The 23,624-nt window shown below is 34.0% G+C and overlaps 2 long non-coding RNA genes across 4 annotated transcripts in view; one reads left to right on the top strand and one right to left on the bottom strand.

Annotated features, from left to right (window-relative positions):
- Window positions 1–23,624, bottom strand: part of LOC105477019 (uncharacterized) — a 411,286-nt gene that overhangs the window by 279,388 nt on the left and 108,274 nt on the right. The window lies entirely within an intron of this gene.
- On the top strand, window positions 1,910–21,355 carry LOC139359079 (uncharacterized). The gene is made up of 2 exons (XR_011614694.1): window positions 1,910–7,698; window positions 15,440–21,355. It is a non-coding gene; the product is annotated as an uncharacterized lncRNA (long non-coding RNA).

The following is a 23,624-nucleotide window of genomic DNA, read 5'->3' as shown; positions in this document are numbered from 1 at the left end:
TATGGCCAGGATGTCATTTTTCTTGGATCTAGTAGTATAAACTTATACATTTCTTGATCTAGTGTTACAAAGAGGATTTTATTTAAGGTCAAAACTTCAGGCCTATGTCAACCTAGAGAAACAGCAACAGAATCTAAGAATAACCTTTTTTGTATAACTACTAAATTAATTTAAAAACTACTAACCATTATTATTTGAATGTGACTGTTTAAATCAACATCTTTGAGAGACAGTCTGTTTTCAAATTTACTTTTTAAATATACCTGTTAACTCTTGCAGCCTATTTTTAAAAACCTCTGACGTTATATTAATCTCATAAGTAGATATTTTAAATGGACATTTACATTTTTTTATTTTGCCAAATTTCACATTCTCATTCATAGATTGTCCAAGAAAAAAGTTATTGTTTAAGATGCTTAAGGATCTTCCTTAAGAAATCATATGATTTTTCCAAAAAGATCAACATTTAAAAACAGATAAATCTATTGTGCTCCAATCAAATTTATGGAAGGAAATTGTTGTAAATAATATATTGATAGATATATCTTAAATCACTATAATTATAATTATTGTTATAATGTTAGACATTACCATAGATGAATGTTTGAACTATAAGAAACACATGTGTCTAACATCTTAGTCTTACTTATTTTTTAATAAGCAATAATTTAATGTCAATTTCAATAGCACAGAGGATGGTTTTGCTTAACTTCCATATCTTTCTAACAACCCTTTAAAAAAACAGGTGTTAGAAACATTTATACCTACCTATGTTTTCATGTATTTCACATATGACAATTAACTTTTTAAAGTTATATATGTCTACAATAGTTTTCATGAATCAGGTAAACACATATATTTCAAAAGTTCAAATATTGATTATTAAAAGCCTAAGATTAAAGAGTATTAATTGGGAATCCATATGTATACAGTTTCTTAAATATATTCAGGTAAAGTATAATAAATAATGAAATATAAATCCATCTGATTCAATTAACTCAATTAACATAACCCAAGATGTAATTAACAATTTCACTGAATGGTATTTGTGTTTGCTTTAATGTTCATAAGACAGTCTTATAGCAGCACACTACAGAAAACATTTCATTTAAACAGTTTATGACGATTTTTTAAAAAGCCACCAGACCCTGTGGCTCACACCTACAATCCCAGCTGTTTGGAAGTTTGAGGCAGGAGGATAGCTTGGGACTAGGAGTTCAAGACCAGCCTGGGCAACATAGCAAGATCCCATTTCTAAAAGAAATCTGAAAATATAGCCCAGAGTTGTAGCACATGCCTGTATTCCAGCTACTAGGGAGGCTGAGGCAGGAGGAATCCTTGAGTCTAGGCTGAAGTATAGTGGCATGATCATAGCTCATAACAGTCTACGACTCCTGGACTCAAGTGATTCTCCTGCCTAAGCCTCCTAAGTAACTAAGACTGTTGGCACATGCCACCACATCCAGCTAATTTTTGAATTTTTTTTGTAGAGACAAGGTGACATTGTTTGGCTGTGTCCCCACTCACATCTCAACTTGAATTGTATCTCCCAGAATTCCTACATCTTGTGGGAGGGACCCAGGGGGAAGTAACTGAATCATGGGGGATGCTCTTTCCCTTGCTATTCTTGTGATAGTGAATAAGTCTCACAAGATCTGATGGGTTTATCAGGGATTTCTGCTTATTCTTCTTCCTCATTTTCTCTTGCCGTCACCATGTAAGAAGTGCCTTTTGCCTCCCACCATGATTCTGAGGCCTCCCCAATCATGTGGAACTATAGGTCCAATTAAACCTTTTTTTTTTTTTTCTTTTTTTTCCCAGTCTCAGGTATGTCTTTATCAGTAGTGTGAAAACAGACTAATACACAGGGTCTCACTGTATTTCCTAGGCTGGTCTTAAAAGACAGGTTCCCGAGACATGCACTTCAGTATCTTGCTGTATTTCCTTCCTTACATATCGGATGATGCATTTAATGCTCCCTAGAACCAGTTCACTAAATAAAATTTTAAAAAAAGAATAGAGTTTCAAATATTTTTTGCGGTGGGTTCTCATGAACCAGAAGTATACAGCTGAAACATCACAGTCCCCTAAAGGGCTCCACCCTAGGATTGTAGGGAGGAAAAATTCTGCCAATAGGCAAAACATCAAGAAGTACATTTGGTTGTTGACTGTGCCTCAATAGAGATATAGCAAGAGGAACAGGTTGATGCTGATTCATGAACAATTTAATTGAATAGAACCAAATAGCTATGTAGGACAATAAAAAAGAACATGCTTAGAAGCTTATTCAAAAGGAAGTTGAGAAAGATAAATATAATGACATGGAGTGTAAGGATATTAGTATCTACTATGAGTGCTCATCACAGGCATCCATTATAGAGAATGATCCATTACAGAGAATTTGTTAGTGACTCCAGTTGTAGCTGCTATTCAAGCTGTGATCTCTCTATTGGAACAAATTAACAGAGCAAAGCACTGAATATTCAGCTACTGATGTGGAGAGCTGGAAAATACTTTGTGCCTTCTTTTTTCCCCTTTATATCAACAAGCAAAGACCACCAGAAGTAGATACTTTCAAATGTCCAGAACAGCAGTTCACGTGCAGTATCTTAAATCAAAGTCTGTCGATATTCTGACTGTCTTTCCTAATTATCACTCATGGGCCTTGATTTTCTCAACAGCCCATAGAACATCATGCGCATCCACTTTGCTGCTGGCATGCTAATTAGAACTGGTGATCTGGATGCAGCAAGTATCCTAGATGCCTTTGTGAGACTTACGCATTGACAGAGAAAAAAACCACACTCCTGACCAAAAAGAAAACAGTCTCTATTCTCCTTATTTCAGACGGATAGACTTCTATGTGGGAAATTTGTCACAATGTTGCTGAAACTGCTAGGTCAGCAAAAAAAAAAAAAAAATTAGATGGCTTCAAGATATGCAAAAGCTTCTGGTCCTGATTCTAATAGTTGTTGCTTTCATGGCAGAAGTCAGTTTTTCTTCTGGTCCTCAGTGGGTAGAACAGAGTCAGGACAATTTCGGTGACTCTAGGCTAATTTGAGGTGGTGCATGCTAGGCAGAAAAGGAATTAAATGCAACATTATCTTCAGCTGCAGAGTGGGTGATGACTTACATACTCTAGCCCACAGGTGTCTCCTTTCTATTTCTCTTGGCCCTGCCTCCTGCAAGAGTTTCTTTCTTTCCCTGCCCTATAGATTTTTTCTAATGATTTTGCAACAGATATGCTGTTTCCATACCCTCAATTGAAACATCTAGACTGCTTTCTGTTTTTATTTTTGCTCTAAACGTGGTGAAAACAATAATAATTAAAATACCTAGCCATTAATGGTATGTAACTTTAGTTAAGACTTATTAACTAGTGACCACATATCCTTGCTGTTTTACTGCTTTGCACATGCACCGACATGACATGAGAAGCAACTTGGAGTTAAGCTCATCTTCAGCTGCCCTGCCCAGCTTATCAGGAGATCCATGCCTCAATATTAATTCTTACAATTTTTATTTAGTAACTATGTAAAAAACCTGGGTCAGATTTAGTTGGAAATACAAATATGCTAAATCCGATGGGAAATTAATATCCCCCAAAAGAAAAGGCTTTGCTTTAAAAGGTTACTTGAATTTGCAATATGTATTCTTCAGTGCTATTAGTTTCTTAGCTTCGCAGACATTGTCTGTAACTGAGACTGGTGGTCAGATTTACAGCCTAATTTAATACTGATTCACAAATATTTACCCTTTTCAATTTTGTCATCTTTTCTTTAAGCATAATTTGATAACTTAAAACTAATCAGGATGAAATGAGTATTTAATCTAGAATTTGAGTAGCCCTTGAATTACAATAAGCAATAAACCAAACATATAGGTTTCCATTTATGAAAGCAAGGGGAACACAGATGGCATACACACTTAGTAAGAAGATACTAGAAACTGCTACTGTAAGCACAGCTACAACCTTTATTTATGTAAAACAGACTAAGAGGTAAAGGATCTATTACCCTTGATAATATGCTCTCTGTCTCTATATATGTGTGTGTGTGTGTGTGTATACAAATTAACAAATTAACAGAGCAAAGCACTGAATATTCAGCTACTGATGTGGAGAGTTGGAAAATACACACACACACACACACACACACACACACACACACATCTTCTTCTCACTAATTTTATTACACATTCCTATCTTTGAGATTCCAACATGTGACAAGAAAACAAGGTGGAAATATATTCCAGAAGAGCAGATGTTATTGATTTAGAATCATTTATTTGAAAATGTTAAATGTCAAGTTTTTAAAGTTTTTAATTAAATCTTATTGCCATTTGATTTTATAAGCATACGAACCAGGTTAGGTCAAAATTCAGTCACCTTGCCTGGCTAGTGTTTGTATTTTTAATAGAGACGGGGTTTCACCATGTTGGCCAGACTGGTCTCGAACTCTTGATCTGTTCAGTAAAATTGCTTCTCCAACTCTGCACAGGCCCTTCACACATTTTTATGGAACCAGAAAGTACTGCAGGTTGGGTGTGAGAGACTTCTGGATGACAATTAAATTGGTTTGCCCTTCGTCCTAGTTACAGTGTTGGATTAAATTCCCGTCTCACTTACTTGTCTGTGAGGCCATATGATTAGGGAAAAGGATGTGGATGGGAGTATTATATACCCTTTTGAGTCCTGCTCAGTTTTCCCTATAAACATTCCCTTCCACACAGCCAGGAGATAGAAGTATCTTATATCTCTGAATCACCCTCTTCCAAATAGGGAAAATCATTTTAGATTAAATTAATGAGGAAAAATGTTTTGCAATGTTAAGCCACTAAGAGATTTATTTTTATTGATTATATATTTTTATTGATATTTTTACTGATTATTGATATGTTTGGTAATACCACTCTAAACAATGAAAAGTATCAGACAACTCATATTTTACCCATTTTTAAAATTAATTTGAAGTGCAAAAGTATAGCAAATGCTTGGGAATTTTCAAGTTTACTGTTCTTTTTGTTGTTGTTTGTTTGTTTGTTTGTTTTTGAGACAGAGTCTGGTTCTGTCACCCAGACTGGAGTGCAGCAGCATGATCTTGGCTCACTGCAACCTCTGCCTCCTGGGTTCAAATTATTCTTCTACCTCAGCCTCCTGTGTAACTGGGACTACAGGTGCCCGCCACCTTGCCTGGCTAGTTTGTGTATTTTTAATAGAGACGAGGTTTCACCATGCTGGCCAGTCTGGTCTCGAACTCTTGATCTCAGGTGATCTGCCCTCCTCAGCCTCCCAAAGTGCTGGGATTACAGGCATGAGTTACTGTGCCCAGCCAAAAAGTTTAATATTCTTAGTTTAAAAGTTTTGCAAGTGATTTGAACCTCATGATACAAAGTGACCTGTTATTACTTGGTCATGAATTTATGTTATGGATCGTCAAAGATGCTACGTAAGCTAAAGCCAATGATTTGGCTTTTTGCTCAGCCCAGCTGTGCAGCCTACATTCTGCATCTCAGAACTGTTATTTTTGTTCTCAACTGATTTTTCCCTATCCATTAACGCTCAAGAAATGACAAAAATCTCATTTTCTACATTCAACTTATGACCCAGAAGGAAAATTTCCAATACTTTTTCTTTTATTTTATTTTCCTTTTGTTTCTTTTTTAATAAAGCTGACATTGTGAACATATCTCTTATTGTTAAAACAACTTTCAATTTAAGGAAAACATTTTTTTCATATTAATAAAATAGCTCCAAAGGGACTTTATGGAATCAGTATGAATGTAAAAAGCTTACCATATATTTCTTAAAATTTTTACTATATTTCCTATTTTATGTTTTGTTCATTTTTAAAAATGTTATGAATATATAGGTGTAATGTACTTCATAATATTGACAAGACTTAAATGACACTAAAAAAGTTATGTTTTAAGGAGTTTCTCAAAGAGATCATGCTTTAAAATTAATGTTGCACAAATGCTTTGATAAACCAGAATGCACAAAAGTCCTGAAAACATTATTCATGACAGGGCTATTCACATACATTTTGATTATTCTGTGTAGAAGCTGAAAGATACAAACAACATGTGTGATCTAATCTTGTAGCTTCTCAGAACAAAACAAAACCTTTGACCTTAGATTCTGAAGCATAATACTTATTTATTATAAGATCTTAGAGTAAACTGAATTTTATTTTATTGAATATATCTTATAATTTAATATTTTGTGTTTTACACTAAAATATATCAGCATATGATAACTGTGAGGAAATAAAAGCTGATATGACTTCAAATAGAAAGAAGAGACCACTGGGAACAGTTTTTGTAGAGGTCATGCACCATTTATCTATTTGCTGTAACTCAGAAATTTCAAGGTGTATGTTGAACAGATGCTGGAGAACTCGATATTAAATAAAGTTCTCAGAAACCAGCTCCGTGTGAAGTGTTAAAAGAGTTTTGACTTTCAATAATGCTTAGAATTTCAGTTTATCTCAGAATGTTAAAAAGGCAATGTTGAATCAAAACTACAAAAGAATTTGATTAAACCTGAGGTGAGATTCCCAACAGGTGAAGCGATGCCCGCTAAGGAAAAAGTCATTGTAAGAAGTGCGGAACAGGGATCATGTATGATTTAATGAGCAAGAGGCTGCCAGAGCAATCATTTTGACTCCATGATTTGAATTAAACAAGATTATTATGTTAATATGCTGATTGTTTAATCAAATCCAATTATGTATTGTTATGTTTTATTATCACAGTCATGTTTTCTTAAACCTGCTCCTGAATTATCAAAGGTACAACTGGTTCCAAAGGAGAACTGGTAAAGGAAATAAAAATCATATTTGAAGGCTCAAGACAAAGGTGATATTTTAATTTACTTATTTTTATGGTTCAGATAAAATGAAATAATTTTTCTAACACAAAATTATTAAGGTCTTTTTAACAGGTGTGATCTCATGAAAAATTTAGCCAAATATTCATACCCACAAATCATGGATGGTCTCCTAAGCATGTTTAAACCAACTAAATTTGGTCTAAGAATCTTGCTTATTATTAGAAAAAAGTACATGAGCCAGAAATCAATAGAAATTAATTTAAAGAAGAAAAGCTATAGCTTATGTAAAGTTATCCTGCTGAAAGTATACTATTCTTAATTTCAAATGCCATCGGAATTTTAGAAACTATGTGATATGGTCTGGCTCAGTGTTCCCACCCAAATCTCATCTTGAATTTTAATCCAAACTGTAATTCCCTCTTGTTGAAGGTGGGACCTCGTGGGAGGTGATTGTATTATGAGGACGGTTACCCCCATGCTGTTCTTGTGATAGTGAGTGAGTTCTCACATGATCTGTTGGTTTTATAATGGGCACTTCTCCCTTCGCTCTGCACTTTTCTCTCCTGTCACCTGGTGAAGAAGGACGTGTTTGCTTCCTCTTCGGTCATGATTGTAAGATTCTTGACGCCTCCCCAGCTACATGGAACTGTAAGTCAATTAAATCTCTTTCCTTTATAAATTACCCAGTCTCAGGTACTTCTTTACAGCCATTTGAAAATGGACTAATGTACTATATAAGAAGAGAAAATACAAGCTATGTATTTCTTTTCCAGAATGAGAAATATGTCCAAGTAAAGAAGAAACACAAGATGACTACTCTCATCTTTATAAAGACATGAGAAAATGATTTTGTAAACATTTTTACTGTAAGTCAATTAAGAAAGTCATTTTTAAAATGATATCAGGGAAGTCATTACAAAGAAGATTATGATATGATGAAGTATCCCATTTCTTTTTAAAAAAAATATAAATATGAAATATTTTCATTATTTTAAATCAAACATTTCAATAACCCTGCTTAGGTTCATAAAGTTTTTGTATGCAATAATGCATTCATAAAATTGTAAATGCATGCATACATGTGTTTTATGTCATGATCTAATTGTAACATTTAGTATATTCCGAGAAGCTCTGTCAATGATAAAAATGTTTGGGAGAATGAACCAAAGAATCAATCATGCTGTATTTAATGTGCCATTCTGGCAAATCCACTCATAACCCTTTACAGTAATTCTGATACAATCTATAAACAATGTAACATAATTTGTTTAAACAATAAACGAGTGGGGCCTTTTCTGTGGAATGACTATTACTTAGAGTATATGATAGAAAAGCCCTCAAGCGTTAGCAGGAAATATTCTGGTTTTTCTTGTTTCTGTCCAGACAGAATTACTGTTAGTACGTTCTAACAGTTTTTCTGCCTTATTTTATTTAAGTTGGTTTTAAATACGTCTGAACTTAAGTGTTGAGTCCGATATTAAAGCAACGATATCCTCTGATAATTCTAAAACATATATAAACTGATAACAGGTTTTAAAAGGATGTCAGAAAATATTTTTTCCAAGGTCAATCAGAAATTCAGAATGATAAATTTCTAGTTTAAGATAGATAATTTTTTGTTCTTTAAAAACTTTTCATTATGAAAAACTTCAAACATATTCAAAGGTAGAAAAATAATATGACTTTGATCCCTCTAGACTTAAGCATCAACAAAGGTCAATTTATTTTGTTTCCTTGTTCTATTACTATTTTGTGTCAAATACCAACTTAAAAAATTATTACCACTCTATTAGCATAGTTCTTTTATATTATCATATATTTTGTCAGTTCCCACGTTTAGATTTAGGATTCAAATAAAGTCCATTTCACTGTATTCGATTGTCTCTTAAGTTGTAGGTTGTCACTATATTTCTTTTTATTCCTTGTTACATTTGATAATAGAAGAAATAGTTTTAGGGATGCCATGTTTTTAGATGTCTCCCAGGGAGATAGATGTTCCTTCCCTCACACACACAACATTAGCAGGTAATAAGAATATTTTCAGAATACTTACGAATCACTGTAGAAAAGATACATTATCACTGATAGAAAGGAGAGGAGAAAAGAGGTTGAGTACCACCAAATCTGCCTACAATTTTAAACATCTGAAAATAGAAGAAAAAGAGAATAGCTCGCATCTACTACCTGATATCATTCAGATATCATAACATGTCAGAAATATTTTATTGATTCTAAGTTCAATCATTTAGTACCAATGAACTAGGCAGTCATAAAAACACCATGGTTTGAGATACTTTCAAGATTTTTTCCCACTGCCACTAAATATATTCCTATCCATGCAAGATGCAAGATAGGGGAATATTCAGAACAATAAGGGGATATTTTTGAATTGTGTTTACAGTGCGGCATATATGGTTAATAATGGCAAAACTGCAAGACAGAGAATATCGTAAAGCCACATGCATTGCCAAGTTCTTAAAAATAATCTTTAATAATTTAACACTACATTTGTAAATTATTTTTGTTCTAAGTTTAATAGGGTTAATTAACCCAATATTAGTAAAGACATTCTGATTTTTGTCCTTTTAATTTTTTAAAATTTAAAACAAAATGGCAAATTAGAATGTTATAAAATATTAATAAACACCTGCAATGATTGAGGGATGGTTGGTTAACAAAAAATTTAATTTTTTATTCTTTAAAAACTTTTCATTATAAAAAATTTTACACACATTCACAATTAGAAGAAATAATATGACTTTGATTTATCTAGATCTAAGGTTCAACAAAAGTCAGTTTTATTTTATTTAGTTCCCCACCTTATTTTGTATCAAATACCAACTTAAACAATTCTTACCACTTGATTAGCATAGTTCCTTTATATTATAATATATCCAATCAGTTTTCCCATTTTTTGTTTTATAAAAAAAAAGTTAAGTTTATTCCAACTATGTAATAGCTGCTTTAATGTCTAGTATGATTACCCCTTTAGTATCTCTCTTTAGAAATGAACTTACTCAAATTTACAAAGCTAGTAAATGGCTGGATCAGCATTTTAAACAGTTCGACTTCAAAATTTATATACTAACAATAATATAATGAGTCCTTTTTGCATTATTTGTTTTACATTTTGATACATAAATATAATTAAAACATTAAAATATTAGTCACCTATAAGCCACATTCTTAGTTTCATACAGCTGTCTCCAAAAGGAGCCATGAACATCAGTCTGATTTATACTTCAAGTCATTTTAACTCGGTTATATACATATCTGCATGAATAATCTGTAATATTGTCTTTGTGTAGGTATATTTTCATTGTCATGAAATACATGCTCTAGGCTGGGCACAGTGGCTCATGCCTGTAATCCCAGCACTTTGGGAGGCCAAGGCGGGCGGATTACAAGGTCAGGAGTTTGAGACCAGCCTTGCCAACATGGTGAAACCCTGTCTCTACTAAAAATACAAAAATTAGCCGGGTGTGGTGGTGGATGCCTGTAGTCCCAGCTACTCGGGAGGCTGAAGCGGGAGAATTGCTTGAACCCGGGAGGTGAAGGTTGCAGTGAGCCACAATCACACCACTGCACTACAGCCTGGGAGACAAAGCTAGACTCTGTCTCAAAAAGAAAAAAGAAAAGAAAAAAAAAATGAAATATGTACTCTATTAATTACTTTGGAGTTTTTTTATTAATTTTTTTAAATCTAAATCTACTTAGATTTAAATCATTCTCTTTGACAAACAGTTTTCCAGCCATTGAGTCTAACAGAATAATTGATTGATTTCTATTTTTCTCTGTCGCATAGAATGCTGCAACATTTATCCTTTGACATAGTTCCTTGCACATATGTGGGAAAGTTACTCATGGCTATGTATCTGTGAAATGGTGTTACAGAAATGCAGTATACACATACCTTTAATTAGGCACTAAAAGCTATTCTCATAAATGCCTTCACATTTAGATAAGCGGAATCCTATGATGACCCAAGAGAGTCATGCCTCCTGCTATCCAGGCTTTTTGTGTTATTTCCCTTTGCCTGGGTGTGATCACAACCTGAAACTTTCTTCTAACCTGCAGAGTATGGCAAATGTGCTAGAATATCACTGCCAAGATGTAAGGTTATTGGGCAAAGATGAAGGTATTTTGTAGATGTAATTAGGCACCCAAACACTTGACTTGAATTTAATCAAAAAGGAAATAATTGTATCTGGAACTGAGCTAAACATTAACTTCTATAGATAATCAGGGATTCTGAAGGGTAGAGAATTGAACCAGCAGAGACTCTGTTCATTGCTAGCCTTGAGGTAGCAACTTACTGTATATTCTACAGTCACACACTCACACACATAAAATGTTGCCAATAACCTATCCCTAATTATGCATCCATTGGAAAATGCAGCCCAGCTACCATCTTGATTTCAGCCGTGTGAGACCCTGAGCAGAAGACTCAATTGAGTGTTGGTATGCTTGCACTCTAAAACCACTGAAACCATGAGACAATAAATGTGTGGTCTTAAGTCAGTAAGTTTGTGAAAATTGACCAAATAGTAATAGAAAATTCATACACTAACTTACATTTCCACTGCATGGTATAAACTTGCACATTTTCTCACATTCTTACCAACAGTTGATTTTGTTAGATTATTTTAAATTTTTCCCAAGCTTACAAGTAACTAATTACACCTTATTGCTTTAATTAGCATTACCCTGATTACTAAGGAGATTGACAATGTTTTAAAAATATTCATTGGTCATTTGTATTTCCCATTTTGTGAACTTTTAAAAATACAAGTGATTTTATTCATTGAATATTTTGTCCTGTTCTTACTGACTTACTGAAATTGTAGTCTGAAAAGACATAACTTGCTATATATAATTCACATGTCATCCCACAGTTTGTCACTTTGTTCATTTTATTTGTTTATTTGGATGTGAATGTGTGTGTGCACGTCCATATGATGTTCTTGTACATTTTTATCTGATATATATGTGTGTGTTTGTTCTTTAAGAACGCTTTTCATTTCCACATCCCAAAGTCATAAAGATATTGTCATACATACATGTTTGCAAGAGCTTTGATGTATTCAACTTTTTTTTCTTCTTCTTCTTCTTTTTTTTTTTTCAGATGGAGTTTTGCTCTGTCTCCTAGTTTGGAGTGCAGTGGCACTACCTCAGCTCATTGCAATCTCCATCTCCTGGTTTAAGCAATTCTTCCTGCCTCACCCTCCCGAGTAGCTGGGATTACAGGTGCCTGACACCAAGCCTGGTAAATTTTTGTATTTTTAGTAGAGAAAGGGTTTAACCATGTTGGCCAGGCTGGTCTCAAACTCCTGACCTCAGATGATCTGCCCACCTTGGCTTCCCAAAGTGCTGCGATTACAGGTGTGAGTCACCGCACTTGGCCAGTTTTTGGTATTTTTAAATATTTTATATTTTAAACCCTCTTGGGATTTATTTTTCTGTATAGCATATGTTATTCATGTTATATACAATAAAAACCTGATATTTCTTAATACCTACTTTTAAATTATCTAGATATTTATCTTTGTTTTGGAATATCACCTGGAATTTATACCAGTATTTCAAATGTACTTATTTTTTGTTGGATTTTAACTTTCTCTTAAATATACTATACTTTTCATTTTGGAGTTAGTTTTGTTGTCATCAGTATTACATAAAGTCACATGAAATTAAACTAAACAGACCTCACAAGTGAGTATTAGGTAAGAGGATAACACAACTATGTGAAAACAATAAGATTAAAACTTAAAACTTTTTTTTAATAGCTAGATGTACTGATTCGGTACATGAGGATGTGAATAAGAATCCTCATCTCTGTATCTTCCAAGTCTTAATTGTGGCACTAATTTTTGCATTTCCTCAAGATATGTGCTATTATCATATATTTTCATTATCCTGATAAGAGTAATTTATAGTATTTTTCATACTATAATAGCTGGGGTGAACATTTTAATTTATTATGCATACCCAAATACTTTTCTGAGTGAAAGGGAATGCAGTTACTCTATTTGGACAAGAAGATGAGAACTGGGTTTGGCAAAAATGTAGAGTAAATATAAGTGTTTCTCAATCCATAGGTTCAGGAGCTAATGTTTGTTAGGATTCTAAAAGCCATAGATTATGCTTATTTCAATTATTCATCTAAGAATTTCCAAAATAATTATAGGGTGTCCTTACAAGCCCCTTATACCATTGTGAGATGAACTTGTACCAAAACTCCATTCATCTTCAGGTGACTATAGGCAGAGTATTGCTTTTGATCCTTGGAAAATAGCATTAAATCAAAATTACATCTATTAAGCCTCAAATGTTTTGAATAGTATCCATATCTAGCTTGTGTTGCCTTTGTAAATGACCTCAGTTCCTTTACGAATAGCACTGGAGACAAAATTATAGCATATATTTGTCAGTGATAAGGGTCTTTCTATGAAGAAATCTAGCTTTACATTGAATCAAGTGATTACAGAACTTTGAATTAACTAAGGTCCATAGTTTATTGCAAGGTTATTACTCTCCATGTGGCAATACAAATACAGTTTTATTAAACCTAAAGATAATTTTCTAAAATATATGGGAAATAATAACTTAGTACATTGACCCCATATTTTATTGCTAGTAATCTGTCATTCATTGATCACTGCAAAGAAGCTGTAGATCAAAGCATTTCAGTTACTATCTTATTCTTCCTTTCTATAACTGTATTTAAGCTTACTTTGTCTCTAATTGCTGAGTACTAATATCTTGGTTCTGCTGTTCTGGATGTAATCACACTCATGGAAATCACTTTATTCATTTTAGGGATGTCTTTCCCAACATAATTTATGGTCTACACACTCACCACAGCAGAGTTTATGAGGATAATGTTGCTTGTCTCATTAATGCAGCTTAAGCTTAAGTGAAGTGAGTATGCTTTTGACCTGCAAGGGCATATATCAAGCAGGTGGTTGTGCCAGCAGCACATGAAAAATATACCCCAGCATTTCTATTTCCCTAAACCGTTTGAGTTTTCTCCTCTCCATTACTGTGGGACATTTTTAGTATCTCAACCTAATTGAATCTAAGCTAACACAATTTAAGTTCAAGTTTCAATCAATGTTTTAAACTGTTAAGAGTCATTGCCAACTATGTAAGCTAGCTTTTAAAATCCACAATCATTTAAATAGACCCAGATAAATAAAGTCAACTCATTCTAACAATATAGTAAATTATTCTTGGACTAACATTTTGAGAGTCCATTTATATGATATTTACCCAGGTTTCTGCTTATATGAATTAAAAAACATTCTTCAATTATTTGCTGCATGCTTTTCTGAAATGCGAGGTTGTTCCCTGTACCACACTGGAATTGACACTATCAAACAGAAGATATGGAGGGGAGATCTTAAAAAATAATTATCCCTTCTTTTAAAAAAATCTTTAGTACATTTTTGCCATATTTTTATTTATGCATTTTTCTTGATTATCTTTTCCTTTTTGTTTCAGATTGGGTATTTCTATTAAAATATCATCAAATTAGTTCCATATTTCTTCTGCCAGCTCAAATCTTGTGTTGAGCTCTTTTAGTGATTTTTTTCCCTATTTCTTCTATTGTAATTTAAAAACCATAATTTCTATTTGATGCTTTTAAAAATCTCTGCCTCTTTCTTGATACTCTACACTAATCTATACTAGTTGATTATTGTTGTAATATAACTTGATTTTCTAAGCATTTTTTTAGCTCTATGAATATATTTATGGTAGCTATTTTGGAGTCTTTGTTAGCTAAGTTTAACATCTTAGACTTACAGAGGCAGTTTTACTGATTGCTTTTTATCACTCTATGGGTCACTTGCCTGTTTCTTTGCCTATCTTGTAATTTTGCTGTTGTTGTTGAAAACTGGACATTTTAGATAATATGCTGAAGCAATCCAGAATGATGATGGCACTGAAAGTTGTTGATGGTGCTGCTATTTGTCTGACTGTTAATTTTTCCAGTGACTTTCATGGACTAATTCAATAGAGTCTCTTTCCTGTAGTCTGTGGCCAGTGATGTAAATGCTTGTCTTTTTTTTGTTGTTGTTGTTTTTACTTTAAAACTTGGCTTCCTAAGGGTCAATCCTGAAACAGCATAATTCAGTGATTGGCTGATGATTGGTCGGAAGTTGTGCCCAAGCCTGTTGAGCCAGTTAAGACTTCCATTCTTTGTAATGGCTGTGTCTGTGGTTTGGGGAATACATTCCAGTTCAGGCACTTTACAGTCTGCCTGTCCTTTTACTTTCTGCTCATGCAAGGCCCCATGTTCAGTGACTTGGATCCCTTTCGTATTTCTCCTGAACTTGTGCGTGCTACTTTACACATGTGCTCAGAATTTTGAAGCAATATAGATCTCTCTTTGGGAGCTTATCAAGGCCCACTGTGTCTGTCTCATTATCTAGATTTCCCTGTTCTCTTTCTGGCTTGCCTAAATGTATGCTTTAACATTTTTACCTAATGAGTATCACAACTTCAGGCACCTGGGATGTTAGTCTTTCCTCATGTTTACACTAGGATCTCTTATTTTTGACAATTCCAATGGGCATGGTGATTTTCTCTTCTTCTCTTAATCAGGTCAGCCACTTGAACAGCAAAACTGCGGTAGTCATGGCCTGCACAGCTCTGGAATCACTACTCTGCCATGAAACTCAGTGGGAGGAAGGCAGCAGATTTTAGCTAAAGTGTCATGTAATCTCACTGTTCTGATTGAGGTTCAGTAATGTTCCTTACATTAAAATTAATGAATTCTTTGTATGCCTTTATTCAACTGTTCTGATTGAGGTTCAGTAGTGTTCCTTAAATTAATATTAGCAAATTCTTTGTATGCCTTTATTCCATTTCTAGAGTGATGGAGTGGTTGCTTTTGACAGTTTTCTCCAGTTTAATTTCGCTTTTCAGGGGGAGGATATGCTGACATTCTGGAAGTCACGCTCATTGAGTGAATGTTTAGTCTTACATACCATAGATTTCATTATGAGAAGTTTGATTTAGCTCTTTCATATATCTTCTATATTTTGATGAAATATTTTGGCATATGAGATATAGCTATGATAAGTGATTTGTCATCCTCATCTGTTAATTTAAGTTTGTAATCAGATTTAATTGATTCACATTTCTCCTATTATATGTTGTTTTTCCTACTTCTTTGCATTCTTGATTATTTGTTTGTTTGTTTTTGGATGCCAAATTTTGTGACTATTACCTTCCTGTATGCAGGATAGTTCTCATTCTTATGCATATTCTTGAAAATTTTTCTGAAATTTAATAAAGTAACTTGGAAACATTTTTATATTTCTGTTCTTGCTTTTACTATTTGATAGTTATGGCTGGAACCACGTTCGGTTTGGGGGTATTTTTTACTCCTGAGGTAAGACAGTTCTCTGTCCACTACTCTATCTACCATTCTATGAATCAGAGTTTATTTCTGGCAGTGTGTGAGCACAAGTCACTGTTAGCACTAGTGTCTGTGTGTGTGTGTAGGTGTGTGCACGTAGGCATGTATGCTTAAGTTTTCATCTTGATACCCCACCTTACTCTCTTGGTCTCCCTAAACTCTCAGCTTTCACTTCTCATCTTGAGTCTGCCAGCATTGCATGGATTCCTCCAACATGAACCATGAACTGGAAACTCTGTCAAGGTATTTAGCTGTAACACATGACTCAGCCTATGTGTTCTCAACTCATAGGGATCGTTGTCAGTTTTTGCTTCTGTCCATTCGTGTTTGGAAAATTATTATTTTATTTATTTTGTCAATTTTTGGCATATATTCAGAAGGAGGAAGAAATTCCTTAGATTATCTTTCAGATTCAATTAATTTTTGATAAGAAATCTAATGAACACATATATCATAACACAAAGAATAGTAAAACTGTGATAACTTAAAAATTTGACTTATTGTTTTAAAGTAGCAGATAAAATAATCAACTTCATAGATACCTACATCTTCAGGGACAGCTTACCTATTAAGCACAGTGCCTATGGCCTCCAATAATTTTAGATGCCCACATGAATGTTTTAATTTCTATTAAAATCAGAAAAACAAATAAATAAGCTTTTAGGTGAAAATAAGTCCCAATATGTAATGTGCATATTCTTGTCTTTATATTGGTGCAGTTGTAATATATATATATATATTTTTTTTTAAAAGGAGAAAGGAAATCGTAAAGACAAAAATGCTCAGGGCCCACAAAAGCCATAATGCAATTTCATACTAACCTGTTGTTCTTATTCATGATTGTAAACTTTGTACTTGATTCACTGTCTTCCTTTATATCAGAGACACTTCATTATTTATGATGATTTCTGTAGTCAAGTGGATGAAGTTTCAGCAGCCTGATCCAGTCATTTGCTTAAAATTTTCAACACTAGTCGTATTCAATGTCAACGTACTTCAGGCACTCACTCCCACAGTCTTAACCTACACCTTGCATTTATTTAGAAATGCTCTACTTTGAAACAGTAGCTTCAAATTCTTCATCCTTGCATTATAATTTCTCATTGTTACAGCAGTCTAATTTTGTTTCTTAGACTGTTCTTCAAACTCTAGCCCTCTGATCAGTCATTAATCTCAATTCAATCTCTATCTATCTTCATTTCTTTCCCTGAAGTATTTTTATGATCTTTGACTACATTTATGTCAAGATGCCCAAATTTTATATCTATTATATATAAGTAAAGAAATACCACCTCTGACTCACTGTACTTATTTGACTAATTTTGTTTTAAGGCTAAAGTCTCTGAGTGCTATTAGAGAAAATAACTCATACAGAATATTCCCAGTAAACACGGTGTCCAATTTTAACTGACACCACAAAGCTGTCCTAAAATCTCGAAGTTTCATTATTATCTTTTCACATTTACTCCATCAGGCATTAGAAAGTTTCTCCACTATCAAAACTACACCCCCATTATGCCTTTTTTCACATCAGCAAATGACCAAGGTGAATTAAACCGTTAACTAGGAAACTCTTTCATATTTGATCGCATCTGCATTTGTACTAGCATTCGCATCTACATTTTCTTTCCTCTTACAAAATAAAAGTATCTTTTCTCCTAATCAAAACCAGTGCCTCCATGAGTGACCTCAATCAGGTTTTAAAGAACTACTGATAATAATCCTTATGAAACTTTAATTACCATACAAAATACTGGTGGATCTTGCCTAGCATATTGATTTAGGATAACACCTCAAATTTTGTATTTCTAATGAGTTTTGGGAGGATGCTAATGCTTCTGGCTCATAGGACATGCTTTATGTAAAATGAATATAATATATTTTACCATGTTAAGCACCCTTTTTTCCTTATCTTTAACTTTTTTGTTCCTCCTTTATTTTTACATGTTTATTTAAACTTAAGTTGTCATCTTACATCTTAGAAAATATTTCTTGACTTCATGACAATTCCACTTATTGTTATCTATTTCCTCCCTTCTACAAACTTCATGTGAATAGAATTTAAAATTTACGCTCAAATTTCTTTCTTCATAATTGTTTGTCAGTGTTATTATACTCTGGTGTCCACCCCCATGATTTTACTAAAACTGGTATTGACAGTTACCCAAAGAACTTTAACAAATTCTACTTTAACCAAAGACCTTTAAAAATGTAAACACATTTACCAAATTTAAACAAATTCACGAGAAAACTTTAATGAATTCTAACCGAATGAATATTTTTCTTCATCTCTTTTTTTAAAATTTATTTACGTTCCATTATTCTATGGTGATAATGCCATACACTTTTCCTTTCTGGATTTTTCCATGTTTCCTCTCTTTATATTTCAACTATATTATAATATTATTTCTCTTTTGTGTGCGTTTTTTTTTCCTGCAGATTTTTCTGTTTTTCTGCACATTTTCCTGTTTTTAGCCCTTAGCCCTCTTCTCGGAACATCCTTCATAACTGATGGTCATATGCATTTCTTCAGTCACCATCTCTATGTCGATTTTCCTTGTATTTTTTTATTTTAATTTTAAACCTGTAGTCGATGTTTGTTTTCCTTAATCCTAAAGCCATAAATTAAACCGCCTACTCGAGAAAAACATGTTGACAGTTTCTCAGAATTTCCAACTTCAGTCCCAAACTGATCTTATCCTTCTCCCATGACATCCTTCAGATTATTTTAGTTTCTTGTGTTTCCTGTCTCAGGGAATGCCGACCTCTTCCACAGTTACACACACTAAAATCTCAAGCCTCATCAACCACACAGCTCCTTGTAGCATTACATAGAGAGCCCACAAATGAACAACTCCCACTGATTCAATCCACTAATTATTGGTTAAATGCATCCACTTCTCTACATACCACCTGTATTTATTCATATGCATCACCATTACCATTTTTCAGTTTGATTCTCATATCCATTCTAAACTCTTCTTACTGTTGTTTTTCCTTTGTGCCACTATACATATTTCTTAGGGAAGACATAAAAATTGTTCTAAAATGCAAATATCTTCATTCCACTTGTCTACCTAATAGTACTTAAGAGCTTCCATTATCTTCAGTAAAAAGTTCAAACATTTTAGTGTGCCATGTATACATATAAGTATTTCTTTATAAACTTAACCATGTTTATCTTTTCAGTCTTTTATAAACCACTATTACTTTGTGTTACAAATATAGTAACTGTCTTCTTACTTCCCAAATATGTCATTCTTTATCTTCCTTTCTTTATGTGTGCTAGTCTCTACCAATAACTCTCTTATTCTTTTATTTCTATCGCAAATTCCTCTCAATCTCGGAAGCCTCCGTGATATCAGTAGACACATTTGTTAGCTATTACCCCTCTGCTTCCTTATATTCCAAGGAATGCGCCTATTACAGTGTGCTTTACCTGGCAATATTATTGTGTGTTACTTATTTGTAGTTCTTATCACTGTACATTTTTTGAGGGCAGGAATATTGCATATCATTGTTATCACAACTACAATAGAGCTAAATCCACAGCATGCACGGATTAAATGCCTTTTTCGGGGGGCTGGGCACAGTGGCTCCCACCTGTAATCCCAGCACTTTGGGAGGCTGAGGCGGGAAAATCACCTGAGGTCAGGAGTTCAAGACCAGCCTGACCAACATGGTGAAACCCTGTCTCTACTAAAAATACAAAAATTAGGCACGGTGGTGGGCACCTGTAATCCCAGCTATTCCGGAGACTGAAGCAGGAGTTCAATTCGGGAGATTGAACCCGGGAGGCAGAGGTTGCAGTGAACCGAGATTGTGCCATTGCACTGTAGCGTGGGCCCATCTCAAAAAAAAAAAAAAAAAAAAAAAAAAAAAAAGCCTTTTTTTAAAGAAAAGTTAAAGTTAAATAAAATATTATTTATAATTAGTATTTAAAGGCTGTTGTAATATCCATTTTGTCTGAAGCTGAATAAAAATTATTCAGCTTGAGTACCTAAATAGTGGTCAATAATTATTAACTCTAAAATGGATTAAGCCTTCTCTATATTTTGTTATGTTTTTCTTGTCAAAAATAGCTTCAGCTTAATCAGGTTACATTATAACATTTTGACCACAGTCCTTAAGAAAGTATATTCTAAGTATTTTTTTGATTGGGTATGTCATCATCAGTATAAAAATTAGTACAATTTTAGGTCAGTCATATTAGTCATATCAGTCATAGTATTATATAAATATCTAAACTATATGAATTATATTGTTTAGAATTTATTTTCTATTAGTCAAAGGATATAATGGTTGAAATATAAAATTTATACAATGAAATGTATGTATATATTCTTATATTGAAAAAATAGAATATTGAAGGAAATCAAAGAATATTTGATGTAAGAGAAACAATGATTCTTCTTATGAAAAATATTAAATACCTGTAACGCAAATAAACAACCTACATCGAAAATAATTTTAACCTATATTGAAAATAATTTCACCATGAAGCAAACATGAATCTTTGTCAGTATCTATTTAATTATTTCTCTTGAAGCTTCAACTTCACATTCCAAAATTGAATTTGGCTTCTCTACTTCATTTCTCAAGTCCCTTTCTCTTTCTGTGCTTATTATATCACTGTAATCATTTATAATTTCTAGAAGCCAGAAACCTGATCTTCGACAGATGATTCGTACTTCATTCTTACACTGACAAGCTAATAACTAATGAGACATTTTGAGTCTATCTCCTAAGTATTGTATAGATGAATCTACACATGGAGTATCCTGACATTCTACTTCATTAACATCAAAAAAATACTTTTGACTTGCAGTTACTTCAGATAAAGGAGTGTGCCATACCCCTATTAGGCTTATTTTAGCTATGATGGTAAACAGAAAAGCAAAGTAAAATATGGAAATTTGGAGTTAGTTACCAAGAGTCCAGTAGCAAGTAATTACTTCATGTTGACCCTCCCCAAGCCTGGTGGGAAGCAGTAGAGTTTTTCAATTGATCTGAGCTTTTCTGTAGATTTATTTTTCTGTGCATCTGAACTGATCAACAAATTTAGGACTTCTTTTTTTTTTTTTTTTTTTTTTTTTGAGCAGCTAAAAAGTATTTGAATGCTGTACCCACTTATCTGCCCTAATCTGATGTTTGCATTGTTTACTTCTTGTTCAGTAGTAAAATGAAGGGAAATCATCCTCCACCCTAGCTCAAGTCATTGTTTTGACCAATCTTGCACATGGATTATACTTTTGCATTCTTTCCTAGTCACCAAGTCAGTAACTCAAAGGATAAGTGCTTGAGGGAATGGGTAGCCCATTCTCCAAGATTATGCTTATTTTGCATTGCATGCCTGTATCAAAACATCTCATGTACCCCATAAATATTTACACCTACTGTGTGCACATAAAAATAAAAAATAAAAAAATTAGAATTCATAAATTCAAATTCCTGCTTAAGGTTACGAATTAATTACTTATATTTCACCTACAGCACTAGGGTGTATTCAGTAAAAATGTGATCAAGGAATTTAAAAAATAGTAGTCTATAATTAAGATTAAAATAAATGTTTTTGCAGTAGAAATATTTTTAAAATGCAAAAAGAAATGTGTTATCTTGATTAATAATCATAAGTTCAGTACATCCATTTAACAGCACATTGAACACAGTTTATTTTTGACTCTTCTCTAACCTTATATAAATGAAAATATATAGACTATGGGTATTTTATGTTTGGCTTCTCTCATTAAATATTATGTTTATGAGATTTATTCAGTGGGTGTGGACGTCAACTTTTTAATTTACTTTCATTACATAAAGTACTATTGTTAGCAGCGACCAGTCCATATGGGTCTGCAGCAACCTCAATTCTTGCCTCAGAAGAAAGAATTTGACAGAGGGGCAAAAGGCAGAGTGAGAGACCAAGGCAAGTTTTAGAGCAGGAGGGAAGGTTTGTTAAAAAGTTTTAGAGCAGGAATGAAAGGAAGTAAAGTGCAGTTGGAAGAGGGCCAAGTGGGCAACTTGAAAGATCAAGTGCATGGTTTGAATTTTGATTTGGAATTTATATGTTGGCATGCTTCCAGGGGTTTTGTCCCTTCCCCTCTGATTCTTCCCTTGAGGTGGGCTGTCCGCCGTTGGGAGGGGCTGCCAGCACTTGGGAGGGGCTGCATGTGCAGTGTATTTACTGGAGTTGTAGGCATGCTTACTTCAGGGTTTCTCCCCTTACCAGTCAAATGATTCCTATAAAGTCATATACCAGTTAAACTCCACAATTTTGCCTCCTAGTGATCATGCTTGAGCCCAATCGCCCAGCTCCTGACATCTTATCAGGAAGTGGCTGATCACCAGCTTCAGATGTTTCCATCTATTGGGAGGTTGCCTTTCCCTGGCACTGGCTGTGAACAATTATTTTGGAGAGACAGTTAACAACCACTTGACCATTACCTGATGGTCACCTGGCATTTCCGGTTGGGGGTGTGATCTCCTGTCCTGCTCATATCTGACTAGCTACCTATGGTAACACTATACGGAATTCTATTCTATGATCATGTGACATCTTATTTAGCTACTCTACTGTTACTAAACATTGAGCTTTTGGGTTATTTCCCAGAGGTTCACTATAAAAATGTTTTATGAATATAGTAGTATATGTGTTTTGGTGAATAATTTACATATTTTTAGGGGAGAAGTATATATAGGAGATGAAATTCTGAAACCTCCATTGCAAAATTATAACTGAGACAGTGAAAGAGATCTGAACTAACCAGCTCCATCTTGCTTCTAACCTCCACGCTGTCCTTGTTCCTTCCTCAGCGTATGCTGAACTAACTTTGGGAGGAATTTAGTTTATCATTTAAAACAAAGATGATAACAACCTTTGTCCAAAGCAAACCTGCTTCTTGCCTGGGACCTAATTGCTTAGGAGTCATGCAGCTGGAGGCTACAAGATTCTGACACTCCCTAAACTCCTCCTAAAATCAGTGCTTGATATATTTTGCAGACCCTGTGCTTGATGGATCAGCTGGCACCACCCAGACTGACAAACTGGTTCATCCAATATTGTGGTCCCCCCTACCCAGGAACTGACTTAGCACAAGAGCTTCAAGTCCTTATGATTTCATCTCTGATCCAACCAATCAGTGCTCTTGACTCACTGGCCTTCTCCCACCCGCCAAATTATCCTTAAAAACACTCATCTCCAAATGCTTGGGGAAGACTGATTTAAGTAATGATAAAACTCTGGTCTCCTGCACAGCTGGCTCTGTGTGAATTAATCTTTCTCTGTTGAAATTCCCCTGTCTTCATAAATCAGCTCTGTCTAGGCAGAGGGCAAAGCGAACCCATTGGGCGGTTAAAATTCTGGGT

Source organism: Macaca nemestrina, chromosome 16 (genome assembly GCF_043159975.1).
Source record: "Macaca nemestrina isolate mMacNem1 chromosome 16, mMacNem.hap1, whole genome shotgun sequence".
Lineage (NCBI taxonomy): Eukaryota > Metazoa > Chordata > Mammalia > Primates > Cercopithecidae > Macaca > Macaca nemestrina.
This window is presented reverse-complemented; position numbering and strand designations above follow the sequence as displayed.